This window comes from Callithrix jacchus, chromosome 1 (assembly GCF_049354715.1).
Source record: "Callithrix jacchus isolate 240 chromosome 1, calJac240_pri, whole genome shotgun sequence".
Lineage (NCBI taxonomy): Eukaryota > Metazoa > Chordata > Mammalia > Primates > Cebidae > Callithrix > Callithrix jacchus.
This window is the reverse complement of record NC_133502.1, coordinates 84879236-84899328: the sequence shown is the minus strand read 5'-3', so window position 1 is coordinate 84899328 and position 20093 is coordinate 84879236. Positions and strand designations below refer to the sequence as shown.

The 20093-nt window shown below is 42.2% G+C and overlaps 1 pseudogene across 1 annotated transcript; it reads left to right on the top strand.

Moving 5' to 3' along the window:
- Positions 1 to 14188: 14188 nt before the first annotated feature.
- On the top strand, positions 14189 to 16012 carry LOC100403962 (SWI/SNF-related matrix-associated actin-dependent regulator of chromatin subfamily D member 1 pseudogene; annotated as a pseudogene). The gene has a single exon (XR_013526316.1). The product of XR_013526316.1 is annotated as an SWI/SNF-related matrix-associated actin-dependent regulator of chromatin subfamily D member 1 pseudogene (transcript).
- The last annotated feature ends 4081 nt before the right edge of the window (positions 16013 to 20093 follow it).

The following is a 20093-nucleotide window of genomic DNA, read 5'->3' as shown; positions in this document are numbered from 1 at the left end:
TTGCATTGATTTAATACATGATCTTTTAGCTCATAAAAGTTTCTCATTATCCATCTTCTGAAGTCTAATTCCGTCATTTCGTCACAGTCATTCTCCATCCAGTTTTGTTCCCTTGCTGGTGAGGAGTTTTGGTCCTTTCTAGGAGGCGAGGTGTTCTGGTTTCGGGGGGTGTTTTCCTCCTTTTTGCGCTGGTTTCTTCCCATCTTTGCGGATTTGTCCGCTGGTCGTCTGCGTAGTTGCTGACTTTTCGATTGGGTCTCTGAGTGGACACCCAGAATGTTGATGATGAAGTATTTCTGTTGCTTGGTTTTCCTTCTACCAGTCTAGCCCCTTCGCTGTACGAGTGCTGAGGTCTGCTCCAGACCCTGCTTGTCTGGGGTGCACCTCTAGCAGCTGTGGCACAGCGAGGGATGCTACCAGTTTCTTTTTCTGCTATCTTTGTCCCAGGATGGTGCCTGCCTAATGTCAGTCTTTTGGATATAGAGGGGTCAGGGAGCTGCTTGAGGAGACAGTTTGTACTTTATAGGGGTTTAATTGCTGAGCTGTGAGCTGTGTTGTTCATTCAGGGCTGTTAGGCTGCTATGTTTGATTCTGCTGCAACAGAGCTCATTAAAAAAACCCTTTTTTTTCTCAAATGCTGTGTTGAGGGGTTTGGGCTTTATTTTTGGATGTCCGTTGAGGTCCTGCCCAGCTAGGATGCAGACTAGCCACCGTTTGCCTGCCGAGGCTCCGCCCTGCTGTTGTGAGGCTCGCCCTGGCTCCGCTGTTCTGCTGTTCTCCGCCACGCCCTGTGGCAGAGTCTCTCTGTTGTAGCGGGTTGCCTTGGCAACGGCAGGCTGCGTCAGCAGTGGGCGTGTATCTCAGTAGGGATGGGTTCCCTCGGCAACGGCTGGCTGCGTCAGCAGTGGGCGTGTATCTCAGTAGGGATGGGTTCCCTCGGCAACGGCTGGCTGCGTCAGCAATGGGCGTGTATCTCAGTTGGGGTGGGTTACCTCGGTAATGGTGGCCGCCCCTCCCCCTCAGAGCGTCTCGGGCCGTCTGCACGGGGCTTGTTTGAAATCGCAGTTTTGTTCGTCCCACTGGGCCAATCCTAACGCTCTGTTCCTGCAATCCCCTGGGCTGGCCCACTGTTCAAGTCTAGCTCAGTCTCAAGTCCAGCCCTCTCACGTCTCCAGTTGCCGGTTCAACGGGGCACCCGGACAAGTGCGCCCTGTGGGGAGCACTGGGTAGGGCCGGCCGCCGCCACCCCGGCTGCCGGCTTCGCCAGGCGTTATATCTGCCTGGCGTCCCGCGTCTCCTCTTCACTTGGGAATTTCCCCGTTCCATGAGCAACAAAGATCAGTCTGGAAATGCAGCTCAGACTCACCTCTCCGCAGACACAACGAGAACTCCAATCCTGGGTTGTTCTCACAGCGCCATCTTGAGTCCCCCTCTCTTTTCATTTTCTCCTCTTGTTCACTTCTTTCTCTTCCTTTTATTCAGTTGATTATGTGTTTCCATTTCTTTTCCAATATTTAATTTTTTCTTTTTCCTCATATTCCTTGAGAAAAAAAATTTCCATTACATTTGATTCTTCTCTTATAGTCTCACTCAGAATGGAAACTGCATTTCTGCTTTAGTAGAAAATTCAGAGTAGTGAAACAAGGCTTCCCTTTTTGGGTAAAATATCAAAAATTATAGTTCACATAAAATGTGATCAAATCTGATTTCAGAATTAATACTACAAATAAATGTTGTGGATGATTTAGTAATTCTGTTTTTCCCGTTGCAACCAGTGTCCCCTAGTGGTCAATGTAGGAATTGATAGTAAAAAATAAACATTTTCCTCTTTTTTCTTGCTTACTAATCAAATAACATACGTTGAGAAAGCAATGTGTGTCAGATACTGTAGATGTCTATGTGAGACACCTAGACAAGTAAAATTCAGATGCCATCCTTCAAAAGCTCAACTTTTTCCTATATTATTTCAGAGATGCTGGAATATTTGACTGGAATATTGATTTCATTAAAATCTATGAAAACTATTTCAAGGTCATTAGGGTAACTATGCAGACATTCTACAGAGTAATATTTTTTCTCCAGATGGATAATTCAAGAAAGTTTATAATGTATGAAAAATGAATGAAATATACAACTGTAACTCAGATCAGAAATGCTTGGTGTGATTTAATAAATTGTACCTAATATAATAAATTTTATAAATTTTAACTCTTTGAAATTCTTTTATCTCTCATGTTAATCCTTATATTTCTTTTATGTTTTGAAGAATAGCATGTTGGTTCAAGAGTGCCCTAATCAAGCACACACATTTAACTCTCTTTCCTCCCCAAATCCCATAGAAATAATAATAACCATGAGAATAAATCTGTAAAGAGTTGAAATCATGAGAAGCTGGCATCACCAGACCAAAAGAAAGTGCAATTTTGACTAAACATATGGGGTAAGTGTATCACATGTCAGGCATGAGATCTCCTGATCTGAGTAGGGTTTTCCAAGAGTTGTGTCAGTCTTTACAAGACAAGGAGGTACTTAGGGGAGAAGAGGCCATGGCAGAAAGGGAAGCTGAGAGAGTGTTCATGAGGAGAGCCCAGCTTCTGAGATGTTTTCCTCTTAAAACCCAAGAAAAAGAGTCTTTTAGTCAGAAATCTAGTCTTTCCCCTCCTACACTATAATTTCCTCTTTTAAACTTCCCAATCCTTCAGTAGATAAATTCTTACTGTTATGGGCTGAGTTGTATCCCCCAAAATGTATGTGTTGAAGTCCTAACCCCCAGTACCTCGGAATATGACTGTATTTGAAGGTATGGTCTTTAAAAATGTAAGTAAGGCCATACGGGAAGTCCCTAATCAACATAGCTGTGTCATAATAAGAAAAGGAGACTAGGAAGCAAGCAACACACAGACTGACAAGCAAGCACGAGAGGTCACTGCAATAAGGCCGTCACCTACAGGTCAAGGAAAGATCACTGTAAACCAACCCTGCTCACACCTTGATGTCGGACTTCTAGTTTCCAGAATTGTCAGAAAATAAATTAAGCCACCTAGTCTGTGGTTATTTGTTATGGCAGCAAACTAATACACAGATTCACCTGCAGAGCCTGGTGAATAATCTTAGAGAGGTTGCACAGTACAAGTCATAAGAAGAGAATGAGAGTCCCAATACCTCCTCATCACACTGGCACCCCTCAGGAAGGATCCTTATTATTTCAAATCTAGGAACTCTAGCCCCACAGTGCAGTCTACAGAAAGACTAGGAAATGTTAGAAAGAGCAGCAAAACCAAGATGTTCAGAAGCAACCCTGAGTGGACAACTGGAGAGACAGATGATTGAACTATCTTCTTCCACTGCTCCAGCAAGATGATTTTACTTAGCAGATGGAAGAGTATTCATTTTAACCATTACATATTTGTCTGGGTGTAATACATATAATTATTATATCAAATGCATTATTTTACAGATATTATTGCTAAAAATAAAACTAGTTTAAAATAGAGAATTGATTTAAAGCTGAAGAGGAAAAGTAAAAAATTCCATAAAGAAAAAGTTATATACAAAGAAATAGTGGTCAGACATCTACAAGCTAAGATGCTAGAAAACAAAAGCGTATACATACAGAGTTCTAAGGGGAAAGGATTTAGAACCTAAAAATCTCATACCCAGGCAAATTATCACTCACACAGGAGGATAAAATAAGGATAGTTGTAGATATCACACAAAATTTTTGTATATAACTACTAATCTGGTTTGGATCTATGTCCCCACCAAAGCTCATATTGAATTGTAATCCCCATTGTTGGAGGCGGGGCCTGGTAGGAGGTGATTGGATCAGCATATTTCTTATGAATGGTTTAAGACCATTCCCTTGGTACTGTCCTCATGAGACTGGTGGTTTAAACGTGTGTGGCACCGCCCTGCTCTGTCTCAGTCCTGCTTTTGCCTTGTGACATGCCTGCTCCTGTGTGCCTTCCACCATGACTGTAAGCTTCCTGACACCTCCCCAGACACAGATGCTGCTATGCTTCCTGTACAGCCTTCAGGACCATGAGCCAGTTAAACCTTTTTTTCTTTACAAATTACTCAGTCTCAGGTTTTCTTTATAGCAATGAAAGAACCAACTAATACAAATACTGAATGAGAAACTTCAGTAAGAGGGAAACTGAATCTCAAAAGATAAATTGTATGTAAGAAACAATGGTAAACACATTAATATGTGACAAATTAAAATAAACTGCGGACTTGTGCCAGTGACTCGTTCCTGTAATCCTAGCACTTTGGGAGGCCAAGGTGGGTAGATCACTTGAGGTCAGGAGTTCGAGACCAGCCTGGAAAGCATGGTGAAACCCCATCTCCACTTAAAATATAAAAATTAGGTGGACATTGTGGCATGCACCTGTAATTCCAGCTACTCAGAAGGCTGAGGCACAAGAATCACTTGAGCCTGGGAGGCAGAGGTTGCAGTGAGCCAGGATGGTACCACTGCACTCCAGCGTGGGCAACAGAGTGAGACCCTGTCTCAAGATAAACACATACATACATACATACGTGCATACATGCTGAGTGTTGATTAAGGTAGAGGATAGAGAGTTCCCTTCCCTTGGCATGAGTAGAGAGGAGGGCTTGGTTTGGGAAGCGCTGTGCTAGGGGACTGGGCTCCCCCATCTTGCACTCCCTTTTTAGGGTGCTGTAGGCAGAATAAAACATTTTGGGCTTAGCCCCAGATAGTCTGAACATAAGAGGTAGATCTTTAGCAGTAAATGCCAACTGTCCACACTTGGCATCCATAGTGAGCTCTGGTGATTTCAAGCATAGTCTGCCCTCCCCCCACCAAGTCCCCACTGGGGTAAGAAGTCTAGCTCTGTGTCCCCACCCAAATCTCAACTTGAATTGTAGCTCCCATAATTTCCATATGGTGTGGGAGGGACCCAGTGGCAGATAATTGAATCAAGGGGGTGATTTCCCCCATATTGTTATTGTGGTAGTGAATAAGTCTCACAAGAGCTAATGGTTTTATCAGAGGTTTCCTCTTTTGCACCTTGCTCATTCTCTCTTTCCCTGCTGCCATCTATGTAAGATGTGACTTGCTCCTCCTTGCCTTCCACCATGATTGTGAGGTTTCCCCAGTCACACAGAACTGTAAGTCCAATTAAACCTGTTTCTTTTATAAATTTCCCAGTCTTGGGTATGTCTTCATTAGCAGCATGAAAACAGACTAATACACCTTGGTTCCAGTTTGCTCATTACTCAGCAATCAAGAAGTTACCTGGGCCAGTCATTTAAAATACCATTTATCTTCAAAATAGGCAAATAAAAATGATTAACTTGAGGATATAGAAACAAAGGAACTAAAATTCTAGAAAATAATAACATGAAATAGAGGAAGAAGACAGAGTTAAATAATCCAAAGACTATTTGGAAGGGAGTTAAAGATATAGGCAAACTTAGATTTCATTAAAGCAACTAAATATGTATAAATTTAAGACTGAATGTAAGAATGATTGAAATAGAATATATAACTTCCAAACTATTAGAGGCAAAAAATGAGAATTTGATCAATCCAATCAAACTTTAAAAAGAAAAAAGATACAAAGAAAATGTAGTATATAAAATGCACAAAATTAGATGGTAGAAATAAGTTCAAATATACCAGTAATCTAAAGTGATTAGAATATACTCACAAATTAAGAGACAAATATTCTATAAAAAGAATTTTTCTAAGAAAAGATTTAGAAAAATAAAAAACACATATATTCTCTTTTTAAGACATTCATGAAACCCAGCAGCACAGAAAATTTGTAGGAAAATATGAGAAAGGTTACACTGACCCAAAGAAAGCTAATGTAACCATGTTAAGAATAATAGCAGACAGAATGAACTATAGGATTTTAAAAAATCATTTTAGGAATAAAGAGGATCATTATATAATAATGAAAACTAATTCACCACAATGATATAATAATTTTTAGCTTATACATACTTAACACCATCACCTAAAAATATATAAAGCAAAAGTTGAGAGAATTGCAAAATGAATATGATAAATTCACAGTCACAAGCTCTATGAGTAATTGACAGTTTGAGCGGAGCAAAACTACTAATTTTTAAATAGTGATTATATAGAGAAAACCCTGTAACAAACAATTAGGAAGCACACATCATTTTCAAACATGTATGCTATGTTTACCAAAATTTACCATATACTAGGTAATTCTCAGCAAACACTAAGAATTAATGTCATGCATACCAGACTCTCTGGCTACTATAGAAAAATGTAGTTTAATTGGTTTTATTAAGTAATAAGTAAAATATAATTTTATTAGTTTTCTGTTGCTGCTATAACAAACTAACACTAATTTAATGGCTCAAAACAGCACCCATTTATTATTTCGTAGTTATATAAGTCAGATATCTGGGTGCAGCATGAATCAGCTGATTCACAAGACTATAATCAAGGTGTTCAGCTGGGCTGCATTCCTTTCCAGAGGCCCAGGGGATGTTTCCAAACACAGATTGTTGGTCAAATTCAGTTCCTTGCAGGTATAGGACCCAAGTCCCTGCTTCCTTACTGACCTTCAGCCCCAGCAAGGCTTTGCTCCTAGAAGCTGCCTATACTCCCTCTCCTGCCTTCCATGTGCCCCACCTCCTGCAATCCAACAGCCATGATGAGTCATACTTCCAATCTCTTTTCATACTTCCAATCTCTCTGGCTTCTGCCACATTTCTCTGTTTCCAGCCAGAGAAAGTTATCTACATTTAAGGATATATTTGAGTAGATTTTCCCCACCCAGATAATCCAGGATAATCTCCCTATTTTAAGATCCATAATCTTCATATCTGCCATGTAGAGTAACTTGTTGGCTGGTCCGAGTGCAGTGGTGTTTACAGGTAATTGATCGCAACCTGTTATAGATTTGTTTTTTCTCCACTCCCATTGTTTCATTTGACTAGCCTTAAAAAATAACTGAAAAATTAAAAATAATAATATGTAAAGTAACATATTTACAGATTCCTGGGATTAGAGTATGGACATATTTTGATGGTGGGGGAGGGTCTGCCTATCACAATAGTCCAATAAATACACAATATATTTGGAATTATTTTAAATCTACAATGAATAGATCAAAGGAAAAAAACATAACAAAAATTTTAAAATATTTAGAATTAAATAATTATGAAAAGCCAAAACTCAAAGGAATGAGCTAAACTCAATTTTCCTTAGAAGAAAAGTCATAACCTAAAATGTTCATATGCAAAGAAAATAAAAAATATTAATGAATAAATGTACTAATACAGAATTTTAATTTAAAAAAAATCTAAACTCTGGAGGGGGAAGAAAATACTAAAAATAAGAGCCAGAGTCAATCAGTAAACAGCAAACAAATTATAGAGAGAATCAAAGAGTCAATCTTTGAAAATACTAATAAAATAGACAAAATTCTGACAATATTAGTATACTAATGTTGATCAACAAAGAGAGAGAAGGTAAGAATACAAAAGGAGAATAAACTACATTTTTTAAAAATTATGTGAATACTATAAACAATTTTATGACAGTAAATCAGCAAGATTGCTCTATATATGATCAATCAATGAAAATTAACATTCCAGTACAACAGCAATAAACAACTGGAAAATGTCAATTAAAAGAATTTACAATAACCATAAGACTTCTAGGAATAAATCTAATAACAACAAAAAAAGATGTGCATGTGCAAGACATGAATAGAATCAAAATACTATAGAGAAGGACATGAAATAATCCCTGAACAAAAAATCTCCATAAACTGAGAGATACACTATGTTCCCGGCAGGATAACGAAGAAGGCCATTATTTTCAAATTCATGTACATTTCAGAAGCCCTAAAGGAAAATAAAATTAGTACTTTTCTTTTTAATTTGGTGTTAAGAAAACAGTCTAAACAAAATTAAGGATAAGTCAAAGACTGGGAATAGATATTTGTAATATACACATATAATGAAGCAAGGATTCTCTTTTCTAGTATGAAAAGAACTCCTAAAATTTAATAAGCAAAAAACAACTCAGTAGAAAAATGAGCAACGAGATAACAAGGCAATTAACAAAAGAAGAAACCTAAATAATTTAACCTCAATAATAATCAGAAAATCATCCAAATTAGAATAATAAATTTTATATCCATCAAGATGAGTAAATCTGATATTGTCAAGTTTTGGAGGTCATGTAAGGAAAGGGCAGCTCATATATTAATAGCAGCATAAATTGGTACAACTACAAACCCTAGTGAAGTAGAGACTGCACATACCTTTCTATCGATAATTCCATTTTCAGGCCCCAACCTTAAAAGAACACTTGCCCAAGGAGACAGGTATAAGGATGATGTTTTTTGTGATGAATTTCCCAAGTTCTTTGTGCTTCTTGTATTTGGCTGTCTAGGTCTCTTGCAAGGCAGGAGAAGTTTTCTTCAATTATTCCCCCAATATGTTTTCCAGGCTTTCTCTTGCTTTTGCTCCGCCATGTGAGATGGCTCCACCTTCTGCCATGAGTAAAAGCTACTTGAGGCCTCTCCAGAATCCAAGCAGATGCTGTTTCATGCTTACTGTGCAGTGTTCAGTACCAAGAGCTAATTAAACCTTTTTCTTTATAAATTACTGCATCCCGAGTATTTTATCTCAGCACAAGAACAGCCTAATACACTGATCATCTGATAAAGTCAGTACTGTTATTGTCATCATTATTCTTATTTTATCACTGAGAACTTTGAAGCACAGAGTGTTTTAAAATCTTACCAAGACTGGTAGAACTAGCAAGTGGGAGGGCTGGAGCTTGAAGCCAGGAAGTTTCTATTAATGAGCCCATGACCCTTACGACTATACCATATGACCTTCACAAGAAAAAGGTAGATTGAGAGTACATTGACAATCTGTAAAAGAGAGATTATGTGTGGGCAATGATGATTTAGCGTAAATCTTTAGATCTGAAGGACAAGTGGATATTTACAAGGAAAGGGAGGGTTCAAGCCGAGTGAACTTGTAGGAATTACCTTTGGAAGCAGGAAGCACAGCATCCAGAATAGAATAAAATAAGGTCAGGTGGCTGGGACAGGGATAGCAGAGGGAGAGCTGTCTGAAAGGGACTGGAGGGAAGGATGAAGGCTGAAACATGTGGGGTTTTTTAAAAAATCTTGTCATTACCCTGGAAAACAAATGAGAATTTATCCATGGGGTTTATTCAAGCATATAGAGCTAGTTGGATGGGCAGAAAATAGATAAAGGGACGTGGAGTGATCAGTTGGAAGGCAGGGGAGAGATGACCTGTCGTGGTCCAGGCTGCTAAGGAGAAGTGGACAAGTTCCAGTGAAGTGGTCAATAGAATAAACAATGGGTTCAAAGCGAGGGTTTGGCCAGGCTCACACCTATAATCCCAACACTTTGGGAAGCCAAGGCAGGCAGATCACCTGAGGTTGGGAGTTTGAGACCAGCTTGACCAACATAGAGAAACCCCATCTCTACTAAAAGTACAAAATTAGCTGGGCGTGGTGACATGTCCCTGTAATCCCAGCTACTCAGGAGGCTGAGGCAGGAAAATCAGTTGAACCCAAGAGGCGGACGTTACAGTAAGCTGAGTTCGTGCCATTGCACGCCAGCCTGGGCAACAAGAGGGAAACTCCACCTCAAAAAAAGAAAAGAAAAGAAAGAAAGAAAGAAAGTGAGGGGCGAGGGAGAAATCAAAGATTGTTTTAGGTTTCTGACCTAGATAAAAGGGCAAATAGTGTTTTCACTAAGATAGAACCACTGAGTAAAGTCTGAGAATGTGGAAATGAGGGAAGACCTTGAGTTGGATTTTGCACACACTGGGTTTAGCATGCCTTGGGAACATTCAAGTGGAAAAGTCTGGGAGGCAACTGAGCCATGGGTCTGGAGTCAAAAGGACAGAATCGTCTGGGATGGAAATATAAATCTGAAAGTCATCTGGTGGTATCTAAAGCCATGAACAAGCATGCTCTCTCCTAGGGAAAAGGAACCTGAAAAGAAACAAGAGTCAAAGGTGCAATTAGAGCTAGCCAGACAGGGACAGGAACTGCCCTTGGGTGTGTTGTACTGGTGAATCTTGGCTAGCACATGCATCATAGTGGGGAAAACTTCCAAGATGATACATTCTTGGAAGTAGCTCAGGGAATCTGTCTCCATGATGATTCTAATATGTTCTTCAAAATCCTCCAACTGCAAAAGGCTTCACCAACGTGAAGTAGAGATTCACAAAATAAGGCTACCCCTTTAGTATCCTCAAACCCAGGCCCGTACACCCACCCAAGTAGCCCCAAATGTTCCTGTTACTGGCTGAATTGTGCCTCCTTCCCACCTCCAAATTCATAAGTTGGAGCCCTAACCCCGAGTACCTCAGAATGTGACTGTATTTGTTTTGTTTTGTTTTTTTGAGACGGAGTTTCGCTCTTGTTACCCAGGATGGAGTGCAATGGCGCGATCTCAGCTCACCACAACCTCCGCCTGCTGGGTTCAGGCAATTCTCCTGCCTCAGCCTCCTGAGTAGCTGGGATTACAGGCACGCGCCACTATGCCCAGCTAATTTTTTGTATCTTTAGTAGAGACGGGGTTTCACCATGTTGACCACGATGGTCTCGATCTCTTGACCTCGTGATCCACCCGCCTCGGCCTCCCAAAGTGCTGGGATTACAGGCTTGAGCCACCGTGCCCAGCCCTATATTTGGAGATAAGGCCTTATAGAGTTCATTACATTAAAAATGAAGTCAGGCCAGGCGCGGTGGCTCATGCCTGTAATCCCAGCACTTTGGGAGGCCGAGGCGGGTGGATCACGAGGTCAAGAGATCGAGACCATCCTGGTCAACATGGTGAAACCCTGTCTCTACTAAATATACAAAAAATCAGCTGGTCATGGTGGTGCATGCCTGTAATCCCAGCTACTCGGGAGGCTGAGGCAGGAGAATTGCCTGAACCCAGGAGGCGGAGGTTGCAGTAAGCCGAGATCGCGCCATTGCACTCCAGCCTGGGTAAGGAGCGAAACTCCGTCTCAAAAAAAAAAAAAAAATGAGGTCATTATTACAAGCCCTAATCCAACCTGACTGGTGGCCTTTAAAGAAAAAAAAAATTGAACACACACAAAGACACCATAAATACAAGCAGAGAAGACGGACTACATGAGGACACCATAAGAGGGCCACTATCTCAAGCCCAGGAGAGAGCCCTCAGGAGCAGCCAACCCCCGACAGACAGTGATCTTGAACTTCCAGCCTCCAGAACTGTTAGAAAAATGACTCCTGTCATTTAAGCCACCCAGTGTGTGGTATTTAGCCATGGCAGCCCTAACAAATGAGCACATTCCTCACAGCATAATGTCTCATTTTTAATTTTCTGTCATCTAAGCTAGGCTTTTCTTTTTTTTTTTTTTTTTTCTGCTATAAAAGTTTATCCATACCTGGTTGTCCAGTGGTTAGGAAGAAAAAGAATAAAAGCTTACCTACTAAGGATCACGAAGACACACCTGAAGTCAAAAAGAGATTAGGTTTACACAATGAGATACTATCTCACGCCAGTTAGAATGGTGATCACTAAAAAGTCAGGAGACAACAGATGCTTGAGGGGATGTGGAAAAATAGGAATGCTTTTACATTGTTGGTGGGAGTGTAAATTAGTTTAACCATTGTGGAAGACAGTGTGGTGATTCCTCAAGGATCTAGAAATACCCAAAGGATTATAAATCATTCTATTATAAAAACACATGCACACATATGTTTATTGCGGCACTGTTCACAATAGCAATGACTTGGAACCAACCCAAATGCCCATCAATAATAGACTGGATAAAGAAAATGTGGTACATATACACCATCAATTACTATGCAGCCATAAAAAAGGATGAGTTCATATGCTTTGTAGGGACATAAATAAAGCTGAAAATCATCATTCTTAGGAAACTAACACAGGAACAGAAAACCAAACAGCACATGTTCTCACTCATAAGTGGGAGTTTAACAATGAGAACACATGGACACAGGGAGGGGAACATCTCACACTAGGGCCTGTCGGGAGGTGAGAGGCTAGGGGTGAGATGGCATTAGGAGAAATACCTAATGTAGATGATGGGGTGATGGATGCAGCAAATCACCATGACATGTGTGTAAATGTGTAACAAACCTGCAGGTTCTGCACATGTACCCCAGAACTTAAAGTATAATTTAAAAAAAAAAAGAGGTTAGGTTTATTTGCTTCCTGCAGCAAGGGAAACACACACTATGAGAACTGTGGCACATCTAAAACTAGGGCAGTTAGGGGAGGATACTTACGGGATTTAGGGAACTGGGGTTTGTCATAGCATGGATTTAGAGCAAAAGATGATGGGGAGGGTCTGAGCAGTGATGAGGCAGAATCTGTCAACTTGGTGAGTTTTTTGGAACAATCAGTGCTCTTATCTCTAAAAGACACAAGTCCTTGTACAGTTACTATGAGATCAAGTTTGTGGTCTCATTTGGATCATGAGGCTCTGGATGAGCTGCTGTTAAAAGGGTTATAGCTTGGATAGTTTGTGCTGCATGTCATGGTATGGTACAGTTTGTCTATTTTGCAAGTTATAGCACAGTTTTACAAGTTGTGGTTTCTGTTTATTTCTTACCACTCAGACTTCTTTATGCTTACCTCAGGGATCTCACACATGACTTAAAGAGCTGACATGGATAAGTGAGCTTTGGATTGGTGAAGCGTGACTATGCTTACTTTCTGGGTGACTCCAAAATCTCTTACCTGTTTACAAACCACCATGATCCTAAGATGTAAAAGAAGCATCTTGGCATCTGAAAAACTAAAGATTCAATGCACTCAATTAAAACAAATTTACTTTATTATTTAACTGACATCCAAACAGTAGAATTACAGTAACAATTTAGCTCAAAAGTTCAAATTGGGGCTCTAGACTCAGGCAGACCTTGATTCAATTCACATCTTCCAGTCTTGTCAGTTGTAGGACTTTAGGCAAATTACTTAACACCTTTTGGACAGTTTCATCACCAGTAAATGGTATAAATAATACTGCCTCTTGAAAAGGGTTATTGTGAGAAATAAATAAGTTAATGCATGTCATCTACTTACTTGTTGCTACATTACAAATAGCCCTAAAACTTAGTGGCTTCAAACAGCAATTTTATTTTGCTCATGGTTTTGTGGGTCAGGGATCTAGTAAGGGTTTGGCTGAGCATTCATTTCTGCTCCAAGAAACATCAACTAAGTTGATTCCTTCCAAGAATGCTCACTCTAATGGCTGGCCAACTGATGCTGGCTGTCAGCTGGGGGATCACCCAGGCCTGGCAGCCAGAGCCCTTGGCTCCTCTCCTGTGCACCTTCCCACAGGGCTACTGAAGTTCCCCAAAAGCCACAACAGAGTTCCGAGACCTCAGTAGCAGTAGGAAGTCTCCTTTTAACAAAGCCTTCAGTCCCAGAGTGTCACTTCCACTGCATTCCACTAGTGACACATGTCACAAAAGCCAAGGAAGAGAATTAAACTCTACTTGTAACCTGGTGGAGGGGTAAAGAATGTGTGGCCATCTTAAATCCACCACTTATGTGTTTTACATAGTAACTAAACACTGTACTCTGTGACTAGTACAATCATTAGAGACAGTACTGAATAGAACACAGGACAAAAGAAAAAGCTTTCATTTCCTAAAATCCATATGGGAGCGTAAAGTAGGTATATATTTTCATATACTAATAGAACTTTGTCATCTTTATTAACTCTCTGTTTCTTCAAGGAATGTTTTCTCAGGTTTCCTCAATAATCATAGCCACCATAGGTGGTAATGATAGCTTTTCAGAGATATATCAATTCTAGTTTTGCTACTCTCACTTTGTTGAAACATTTTTTAAATAATCACTTGTTTCTGTATTGCTCAAGAAGCACATTATGAAGCATTCCCTGTGCCGGCTATCTCTGGCAGCAGCAGCTACCAAGCAGAGAGTGGGAAAAAGCTTTCTCAAATATCAAATTGAACCCTTTCTTCTCTTCCCAGCCCCTACCCAGCACTCTCTACTTCCATGGGATAAAGTTAAATGACTGGTGATCCAAGTACCTGACAGAGGAGGAGTGCCCAGCCTTGAGAGATGAGGTACAATCATCAGATTATCTTCTGGTCACAGTTTTTGAAAGGAAGGACAGGGGAGTTCCTGTTCCGGTTCTTTGTGCAGCTGCATCAGTGGCTCCGGGAAGATGGTGGCCCGGGCGGGTTTCCAATCTGTGGCTCCCGGCGGTGGCGCCGGAGCCTCAGGAGGGGCGGGCACGGTTGCTGCCTTGGGCCGGGGCGGAACTCCGGGGCCTCCAATGCGAATGGGCCCGGCTCCGGGTCAAGGGCTGTACCGCTCCCCGATGCCTGGAGCGGCCTATCCGAGACCAGGTATGCTGCCAGGCAGCCGAATGACACCTCAGGGACCTTCCATGGGACCTCCTGGCTATGGGGGGAACCCTTCAGTCCGACCTGGCCTGGCCCAGTCAGGGATGGACCAGTCCCGCAAGAGACCTGCCCCTCAGCAGATCCAGCAGGTCCAGCAGCAGGCGGTCCAAAATCGAAACCACAATGCAAAGAAAAAGAAGATGGCTGACAAAATTCTACCCCAAAAAATTCGTGAACTGGACCAGAATCCCAGGCCTACATGGATCTCTTGGCTTTTGAAAGGAAACTGGACCAGACTATCATGAGGAAACGGCTAGATATCCAAGAGGCCTTGAAACGTCCTATCAAGCAAAAACGGAAGCTGCGAATTTTCATTTCTAACACTTTCAATCCGGCTAAGTCAGATGCCGAGGATGTGGAAGGGACGGTGGCTTCCTGGGCGCTTCGGGTAGACGGCTCCTGGAGGATTCAGCCTTGTCCAAATATGATGCCACTAAACAAAAGAGGAAGTTCTCTTCTTTTTTTAAGTTCTTGGTGATTGAACTGGACAAAGACCTGTATGGGCCAGACAACCATCTGGTAGAATGGCACAGAACCACCACTACCCAGGAGACCGATGGCTTTCAGGTGAAGCGACCGGGAGATGTGAATGTACGGTGTACTGTCCTACTGATGCTGGATTACCAGCCTCCCCAGTTTAAATTAGACCCCTGCCTAGCTCGTCTTCTGGGCATCCACACCCAAACTTGTCCGGTGATCATCCAAGCACTGTGGCAATACATTAAGACACATAAGCTCCAGGATCCTCATGAGCGGGAGTTTGTCATCTGTGACAAATACCTGTAGCAGATCTTCAAACTCAACGTATGAAGTTTTCAGAGATCCCTCAGCGGCTCCATGCCTTGGTTATGCCACCAGAACCTATCATCATTAATCATGTCATCAGTGTTGACCCAAATGACCAGAAAAAGACAGCTTGTTATGACATAGATGTTGAAGTGGATGACACCTTGAAGACCCAGATGAATTCTTTTCTGCTGTCCACTGCCAGCCAATAGGAGATCGCTACACTAGACAACAAGATCCATGAGACAATAAAAAACCATCAACCAGCCAAAGACTCAGCGGGAGTTCATGCTGAGCATTGCCAGAGACCCTCAGGGTTTCATCAATGACTGGCTTCAGTCCCAGTGCAGGGACCTCAAGACAGTGACTGATGTGGTGGGTAACCCAGAGGAGGAGCGCCGAGCTGAGTTCTACTTCCAGCCCTGGGATCAGGAGGCCGTATGCCAATATTTCTACTCCAAGGTGCAGCAGAGACGACAAGAATTAGAGCAAGCCCTGGGAATCCGGAATACATAGGGACTCTCCCACAGCCCTGATTCGGCTGCACCGATTCTTGAATTGGGCCCTGTGCTGCCTGCCTCATAGCACCTGCCTTGGTCTTGCTTGGGGTGTTCCAGGGGATGCCGTTGGTTCAAGGACAACATCAGAATGAAGAGGGTCTCACATTTCTGTCTCATAAGACACCTTTTATCCTCTTTTCTCACCCCATCCCTTCCTACCCCCAGCTTCCCTTTGCTCCACAAAGTTCCCATGTGCCTCTACTCTCCCCTGATCTATATAAGACCTCTAGATAGTGTTAGAGAGAGAACCTGTAGTGGTAACGAGTGCTCATATGAAAAAATGCTCGTCACTGGTCATCAGAGAGATGCAAATCAAAACCAGATTGAGATACCATCTCATGCCAGTTAGAATGGCGATCATTAAAAAATATGGAGACAACAGATGCTGGAGAGGATGTGGAGAAAAAGGAACACTTTTACACTGTTGGTGGGAGTGTAAATTAGTTCAACCATTGTGGAAGACACTGTGGCGATTCCTCAAGGCCTTAGAAATAGAAATTCCATTTGGCCCAGCAATCCCATTACTGGGTATATATCCAAAAGACTATAAATCGTTCTACTATAAGGACACATGTACACGAATGTTCATTGCAGCACTGTTTACAATAGCAAAGACCTGGAATCAACCCAAATGCCCATTGACAATAGACTGGATTGGAAAAATGTGGCACATATACCCCATGGAATATTATGCAGCAATCAGAAATGATGAGTTTATGTCGTTTGTAGGGACATGGATGAATCTGGAGAACGTCATCCTCAGCAAACTGACACAAGAACAGAAAATGAAACACCGCATATTCTCACTCATAGGCGGGTGATGAAAAATGAGAACACATGGACACAGAAAGGGGAGTACTAAACACTGGGGTCTATTGGGGGGAAAAGGGGAGGGCCAGTGGGAGGGGGAGGTGGGGAGGGATAGCCTGGGGAGAAATGCCAAATGTGGGTGAAGGGGAGAAGCAAAGCAAAGCATACTGCCATGTGTGTACCTACGCAACTGTCTTGCACGCTCTGCTCATGTACCCCAAAACCTAAAATCCAATAAAAAATTAAAAAAGAAAAAAAAAAAAGAAGAAGAAACCCTGGTTCTTGGACTCCACGGGGCCCCAGGTCAGTCCCCAGCCCTCTGGGTTGGCCTGCTCTCTCAGTGCTTCTCTCATGCCTTTGTTGGGGTCCACATCAGTATTGGAGTTTGTTCTTTAACTATTGCTCCCTCCCAGACACTCCCTGTGGCTGCCCTTTGCGATTCCCTCAGATCTGCCCTAACCCCAGGCATTCGGGTGGGGGAATCTTGCCTTTCCCTTTCAGAGCCCCAGGGTTCTCATCTGGGGAACTGTCATTGCCAACAGAGGCTGCTCCTTCCTGCTGTTGTTTGGAGATGTGACTCCTTCATTCACTCCACCCTGCCTCCCCATCCCTTAATGGAGAAACAGGCCTAAAATCAAACGGTAAAAAGCCCTGGGCCATCCCTGTCTTCCTGTTCAGTTGCCTTCCCAGTTGACACCTACAGGTGACTTTTAGGGCACTGAGGAGTGAAAGCGCCTAGGGCTGGAGATAGCGCCGAGTTGGGTTTGTGACTCTTCTCTCTCCCTGCCTCACAGGATTGTGACTCCCCAGCCCCTGCCCTCAAAGCTTCAGACCCCTCAGGTAGCAGCAGGACCTTGTGATCTTGGCCCCTTGGAACTGAGATGGTTTTTGCATCTTTCCAGGAGAGCCTCACATTCTTCCAGGTTGTATCACCCCCCGAGTTAGCATATCCCCGGCTTGCAGACTCAACACAGCAAGGGTGGAAGACAGCTGGGCACAGAGGGGGAATTCCGTTCAGCATGGGCTCTAAACCCACAGAACTGACAAAGCCCCTGCTTCCCCACCCCCTCCTCAGGCTCCTTCGAGCACACCCCCACCCCCAAATCCCTGCGTGTTCTACACTGGGGACAGCAGAATTTTCTTCCCGTCTTCCCCTTCCCACCATGTTCCCTCCCTTGAAAGGTTGACACTGGACAACCTTGGGGCAGCTGAGCCCTGGCCTACCTCCTGGCTGGAACCATGAGAAGGAAGCTCAGTACTTCCACAGTGTCCCTGTTGAGAACTGTTTTTATTAATTGAATTATTATGTTCTTTTCATGGACCAAAATTGTTTTTGTACTGTTCCCTTATTGATGTTACCCAATTTTAATACAAGAATCTTCTGAAGAAAAAAGAAAGAAAGAAAGGAAGGACAGAAGATTTAGGCTGACTTTAAAAATTGTCTTCAAATATCTAAAGGGGCTGTCATCCAGAAAAGAAAATTTAATTTCAAAGTAACAACAACAAAAAAATATCTTGGATATTTTGGTACAATGTATTGTACCAAATGTATGAAAGACTTGGTACAATAAAACTAAACATTCTCTTTCTCTTAGAGCTGATTAAAAATGGAATGAGGTGCCTCAGGAAGCAGCACTTTTCCACTTTCTGGAGGGTGGGTAGCAGCAGGGTCTGGATAACTATTTTGTGGAGATGTTACAGAAGGATTCCTGCAACTGTAGGTCAGGGACAGGTTGTTTATGTGATCTCCAAGTGTCCTTTGGGCTGTATATAATTTACAGTCCAAATAAAATTCACTTCTTGTTTTTCTGCCTTCTTTTACAATCTATGTATGCAAAATCCTATTAGTATGTGAGATATTAACCATTCCTTCTCAGGTAGGCAATGGCTTTGAGAGTTAAGAGACCCATGTGGCAGAATTTTGGAGAGTAATAATTCTTACCAGCAATTGTATTAGTGCAGCTGTAATTACTACAACCAGTAGAATGGCTCACAGATCCTGCACATTTGTGTTAAGGCAAAGAGTTCAAGATGCCTTACAAATGGAGATATACAGAAACTGAACGTAATAAGGTGTGACTTCTATTGGTTTAGGGGCGTGAAAAGTCAGTGCACAGGACCAGTGTTTGAAAGCAGAAGGAAAGTAAGCCTGGTAGGAACCTTGCCTTTAGTAACATTTATTGGCCATGACTAGGTAAAAGATCATTGGGATTATTGGGATAAAATGTTGGGATATTTATGAGCATTATTGTACTATTAGGCTGGGGAAGGGTTTCAGTCACTAAGGGTGAGGCTCTGTCACAAGACTAGAGACTACCATCTCTGCATAGATCATTCTCTCAGGGAAAGTGTTTCATCTTTGCAAGAATAATAATTAGAATTTTAACCATGAATTCACCAATGACGTTGATATTGCCAAATCCAGTTCCCATCCTCTCTGCTGATCTATTTCTTTCAGCAGCTTTTCACACAAGTTTTCATTCCTTTTTTTTTTTTTGAGATGGAGTCTCGCTTTGTCACCCAGGCTAGAGTGCAGTGAAGCAATCTCGGAGGTTCAACTGCCTCCCAGGTTCAATCAATTCTCCTGCCTCAACCTCCCAAGTAGTTGGAAATACAGGCATGCACCACCATGCCTGGCTAATTTTTGTATTTTTGGTAGAGACAGGGTTTCGCCATGTTGGCCAGGCTGGCCTTGAACTCCTGACTTCAGGTGATCCACCCTCCTCAGTTTCTCAAAGTGCTGGGATTACAGGCATAAGCCAGTGTGCCTGGCCACATTCTTCTTTCTGTCTTCAGACATTTTCCTCTCTTGGTTTTCAGTGGTTCTACACTTTTCCTGCTCCCTCATCTTTGTCAGTTTACTCCACCCGCATTCCCTTTGCTGGCCCTTCTTGACATTGGTCGTAAAGACCGGGGGTCCTCAAGCCCCGTAATAACTATTCTCTTCCCATATCATTAAACACCATCTATACCACCTACACACTGATCACCCCCAATGTCTATCTTGAGGCTAGACTGCACCTAAGGGCTCCACCTATATATAGGTTATATATCTAACTGCCTACTTGACATCTCTACTTGTATATTTCATATCCCTTAAACTTAAGACGTAGAAAATACATTGTTTGATTTTGCCCTTTATCCACACCATTCCCCATAATCCCCTCCCCTCCAAATCTGTTACTCTCTAAGTCTTCCCTATACAGTAAATGATACATCACCACCGACTCAGTTGCTTCATCAGACACCCAAGAATTTTCCTTGACTCCTACTTCCCCTTCACTCTACCATATCCAATCTATATTAAGTTCTGTTGAGTCTACACACAAAATGTATCTAGAATCCATCCACCACCTATTTTTTCATAGCCACAATCCTAGTACAAGCTACAGCAGACCTTGCAATGGTCTTCCCAACAGCTCTCCCCAGTCCTACTTTGATGACCTTCAATCTACTCTCCATTCAGCAAACACCATGGCTCTTTCAA